We start from the raw sequence: 5,484 nt of genomic DNA, 5'->3' as shown, positions 1-5,484 counted from the left end.
TTAAGTTCAAGTTCACTGTGTTCTTCTTTTGACCTGAAAACAAGGGTGTAAAAGTTTGTCTGTTCTTACACAAGGAATGGACAGTTGACCAGTATCTCTTGAGCATGCAGCCTCTGTTTATATGACTATAACATCATATAGATTAGCATTTTTCAGCACTCTCATAACACTAACAAAGCAAGCTTTGTAAATACATTATAGTATGTGTGGCATTTGCTAAATATAGGGGCAGAGGGAGTTGTGGCATGAAACATCGTGCAGAGAATGTTCCAGTGAATCTCTTTTTGGACTTTGAAGAGGTTTTTTTTACAGCAAAGTGAGTTACCTCTGAAAGTAGAAAAGATTCTGTTTCAATGAAGTAGATCTACCTTCAGAATCAAATAGATTTATTTGTGAATCTGTGAAAAATGTTAACCATAAATTTTGTCTCTCTTGTGCTTTTATGCATAATATTCACCCCCAGCACCCTTATTTTGGGGAGAGTAGGGGGGAATACTAGCTTGCTTGCTGAAAAAAGTTGAAGCTCGTAAATTTTTTCACAAAGAAGTAACAGTTGCTTTTCCTATCAGATATTTATAAACTACACTGTGAACTTTGATTTTTTAAGTCATCGTTTAGAAATAGGTATGCCTTTTTTTCACGTCTACTTTTTGTAGCAGATATCTGTTTTCATTTAACAAAGTGTTCAACTTGATCAGCTGATTTAGCTCATTCAAAGACAGCGAAGTTGTTGAGCTTATCGCCTACGAGAAGCAATACTGTCCTATGTACAAAATAAGTGTCTTTCAGGAGAACGGAAAATTATGTACAGACAACTTCCTCTTGAATTTTCTAACACTTGTATGAAATTCAAAATTACAGTTCTTCATACTATGATACTATGCTCCTCATTCTGCTTAGGTTACCAATATACCTGAAAGCACAGAATTTTGACTTACGACAGTATCGTTTTTTATGGCAATATTTCTCATCTATACAATGAAGTAGGATGTTTAATTTGTTGGGTTTTTTTTTTTATTAATCTCCTGTAAGGCCATTACAAATTCTTAAGGGCTTGACATGTTGGATTTTTTACAAGCCTGTAGTGAAATACTTCTCCATATGGCACTGATGCATGCAAATTCTTTTTTGGTTTCAGTCAGTAGAATAAAAAAAAACCTGTAAAAACTTTATCATTTTATTTTATCAGGGATCTCAATTGCACAGATTTAAGTCAAGGTTTGGACTTGGGTTGCTTACACATACTCATGCATGCACATATATGTGCACATGTACATGTGTATGCTTGTTTTCACCCAGCTCAAATTGTTCCAAAAATGTTGTTGGCTGGGTTGGAAGAACTTTCCAAAACTCCGACACTTGTCAAAATTTCCAAATGCTAGAAAATTGTGTTTGATATTAAGCTCTAATAATTCTCAGATTTTAGATGTATATACAATGTATTATGAAAGTGTAGAGTTGACATATAGGAATTGGAAGACATAATGTCTTGCATTCCATAGGCATAATAAAAGTATAATAGATTTTCAATGATTAGTCGATGTAAGTGTGCTTGCATCTTTGAGTTATTTATCGTTAGTTCTGGAGGACTGAGCAAAGAAAAGAATTGTTCTCTGAGCTGTCACCATCTCAGTATCAGATGATTCGATTTACAACTGTTATTCAGTATGATTGAACCCTTTTAGTTTTCTCTGTGACTGTGAGTCAGTGTGAAGGAGCAGCCTGCGAGTTATGTGTTTTGATTTTTGCACTGGGTCGAGAAGCTCTCATTTATGGTCATGTCTTACTGGAGCAGTTGTACAAATATCTGTTTTACTCCTTCATTTACGCCCCTCCCCTTTCCTGATTGTAATTGTTGGCACTAAGAAAATACGCCTGAACAAATGGCAAGAGCTTGTCATGAAATTATCTGTGCTATGATGCTGAGAATGAGAAAGATGACCTTGTCTTTGTGGGTTTTGTTAGTTGCTGGGGTCTCGGGCAGGTGTTTTTTCTCCTTTGTCTTTTATTTTTCCACAATATATCTTAGGAATGGAACAAGTAAATTCACAGGGAGGGGAATGTGTCCAGAATGTGAGGCCTGATGGGTGTTCTTGGCAGTCTGTTGTGAAAGTACTGAATCTGTCCATCAACTGTTGTGTACTCCTATACATTATTATTGTCTCAATGGTTTAGGGGAAATCCCAAACTTATTTTCTTTCTCAATAGTGCTTCCAGGTTTTTCAGAAAAATTTTCTTTTGTTTTTATTCTTCTGTTTTACCACTCACCTTCAGATATGGATTGTAACTCTGATTTGCAAAGCATTGAATGAAGTATGTGTGTTGTTTTGACAGACATGTGGTTTATGAAGTGCAACACTTTCAGCTGAAACCATTGTACTTGGAGCTTCAGGTATAAGCTGAACCATCCATGTTGGACTCACTTTTATTGCAATGAAATGTTTTGCTTTTAATTAAAATGTACAACAGAAGTAAAATACCTTGCCCTTGTTTTCTTAAATAGTAGTGTTGAGTAGTGTGAAAATGAGATGAACAACAAACTTTATATTGTTCTAATTAATTGACTGTCAACTGTAATACAATATCAGCAGCGAGTCCAAAGGTGGTCTTTTACCAGGCTGGATAGGGCACCTCTCTGTCACGTTCAGACCATTCCCCTTTAAATAACACTCTCACTCTCCTCTCTTTGTTCTGTTGTTTCTTTCTGTCTCTAACTCTGTATTTGATGCCAGTAGGAGGAAACAACAGTCTAATTAATTCTGCGACTAATGTGTTTCTTTAATTTTAGACCAGATTTTCCCATGGAATGCCTCCTTAAAAGTACAGGTTTCTGTCCATAGAATAACTGTGTGGGATGCCTTTTTAATGGCATGTACCATTATCTCAGTTAAAGTCCTGTTTGAATCTGGTTCAAATTAGCAGTAGGGCTTTATTCAACTTGTTTTCTGTGGGTAGTTTTAATAGCCTGACTCAGCCCTGTCGGAGATGGATGCAAAATAAGATATAGCCCTAGGCAAATAGGTTTAACGTTATGCAATGGTATTATTTTCAGTTACCTGTCAGTCTGTAAAATAATTCTTAGATTCTTAAATTCTTGAAGCTGAGAAATTCTTTATAATTTTTTTATACTGCAGTGTGTGAAATGATTAGAGGAAATACCAGTGTTGAGACAAAAGATCTTCTGTGAGATGACTAGGCAGCCAATGCAAGAATTCTCAGTAATATCCAGTTTGGTTGGAAGCTATTCTTTCAAATGCTCAAGGTATCTGGAACGTTGGATTTCACATTATTTTCTATTACGTCAAAATATTTCACTGTAAAATGTACGTGTTAGCAGCCTTAGTTTCTTATTCTTATTGACGGTATTGCTCCTCCCTGGAGTCGTTTTGATATCGTGACCTTTTACATTCAGCAATGTCCTTGTGACCCCTGACCCCAGCCCAGCCCAACAGACGAGGTCAGTGGTCTGTCCCTGTTGCTTCCCCCCAGTGCCGCTGTTGTTTGTAGTGAGTAGTGAGAGTTGTCTGCCCATCTCCCTAAGTAGAATGTTCTCATCCAGTGTCACTGCAAGAACAATATTATGTGTATCAGGAAGCCCAACTTGGAGAGAAATTGTTTTGTTCTTATGTGAATAAAATGTTAATTATGCTACTGAACCCCTGATGTTTCTTCTGATTTTTTCTTCTAATTCAGTGTGAATGTACAATTTGTTTGCTTTTTTAAATGACTCTTTCTCTCTCTGTCTCTCTCTCTCTGTCTCTGTCTCTCTCTGTCTCTCTCTCTCTCTCTCTCTCTCTCTCTCTCTCTCTCTCTCTCTCTCTCTCACATACACACGCACACACATGTGCGTGTACATACATTATAGACGCGAATGGTCCGCGAACAAACATACAAAAAGACATTGAACTTTAACATGTACTTGGAATTTGGCGTTTGTGCAATGCCATGAGTAAGAATTTACAATGTGTTTTTTTAAACAATTCATTATAATTTTGAGGTAATACTGACCTCAGGGTGCCAGTGACTCACAATAGGCCTAAAAACACATGGGCAGAGCAAAGAACAATATTTGATGAAATACAAGTCTACTTGAGCCCCAGCCACCCAGTTCTTTAAAAAAATAAGCATAAAGCATCTTTTGCGAATGACACCACACCAAAGATTCTCTTCTACCAGTGACCTGGATGTGTGAAGTAGGTCAGGTAAGTTCTGAATGGAGAGCTCAAGAAGCAGACCATCACCGATTAATGTATTTCAAATCACCTTGAGAGACATTGTAAACGGGGGGAACCCTTGAGAAAAGCAAAGCTACAAAATATATCAACAAACTCAGCACACCATATTATTTTTGGTTAGAAACTACGTATAGATCTAGACGGGACACCACAGTTTCTGGCATCTGTGGAAAAATGGAGTCTTTGAAATCACTTTCCTCACATAATAAATCTTGCTCTTGTCCCGCAAGGCCGTCAATGTCGTCTGCAAAACGTAAGTTATTAATCGGTCTGCCCCACAATACTGATTGTTCCTTCGTGATCTTCAAGTGCATCTGTCTTGATCCTCTCCCAGAAAATGTTGAAAAGAGTGAGTGATGATAGCAGACAATCCTGGCGTACTCCCACTGTTGTTCGGAACTATTCCCCAGTGTTTTTCTTGAAAAAGACTGCGCTCGTAGCTTTGCAGTATTGCTTTTCTTTGACTTTGATCAAATTGGCGTTGATGTTTTACAAGTTCATGGTTGCCCACAAAGCTTCCTGCCATACTCTGTCAACAATCTACTACAATGGTATGGACACATCACCCGTTCATCCGGCCTAGCCAAGATGATCCTGTAAGGCACCGTCCAGGGAAAAAGGGACAGAGGCAGACCGAAGAAGAGTTGGGAGGACAACATCAAGGATTGGACAGGCCTGGAACTCAAAGACACGCTCAGGAAAGCTGAAAGACGGAAGGAGTAGAGGAAGCTGGTGGTAAAATCTTCAATAGCGCCCCGACAGACATCCAGTCTACGGGATAGGTGAAAGGTGACATATATTATATGATATAATCTCTTCTGAATCGTACTCTGATTTAGAAAAGAACACTCTAGCTGCTGCTCCGGCAGGTGTTTCGCTGGTGCTTTGGTGTGGTTTGTTTCTTTTTTCCTATTCAACCACTGTCGTCCTTATGATCTCTCCTCTTTTTCTTTTTTTCTTTTCTTTTTTTTTAGGTTTTCTTTTTGTTGTTGTTGTTGTTGTTGTTACTCTTTTGTAACATCTTTAATCTTTGGCACTTATATGACCCTATTGTGTTGTAAGTGCCTTAAAACACTTACTAAAATAAAAACAAACTCTACTGCTTATTTTAAAAAACGTGGAGAAAGCATTAGAAAAAAAAGCAAATCGGTAGTTGTTAGTATTAAAGTGTCCTTTTTAATAACATTATCGCTCACTCTGTCTTTCCTCGACCCCCCCCTTTCCCTCTAAAAGAATACTGATCAAATGA

The sequence above is a fragment of the Aplysia californica genome, unplaced genomic scaffold (assembly GCF_000002075.1).
Source record: "Aplysia californica isolate F4 #8 unplaced genomic scaffold, AplCal3.0 scaffold00451, whole genome shotgun sequence".
NCBI classification, from domain to species: domain Eukaryota; kingdom Metazoa; phylum Mollusca; class Gastropoda; order Aplysiida; family Aplysiidae; genus Aplysia; species Aplysia californica.
Note: the sequence above shows the minus strand (reverse complement) of the source record.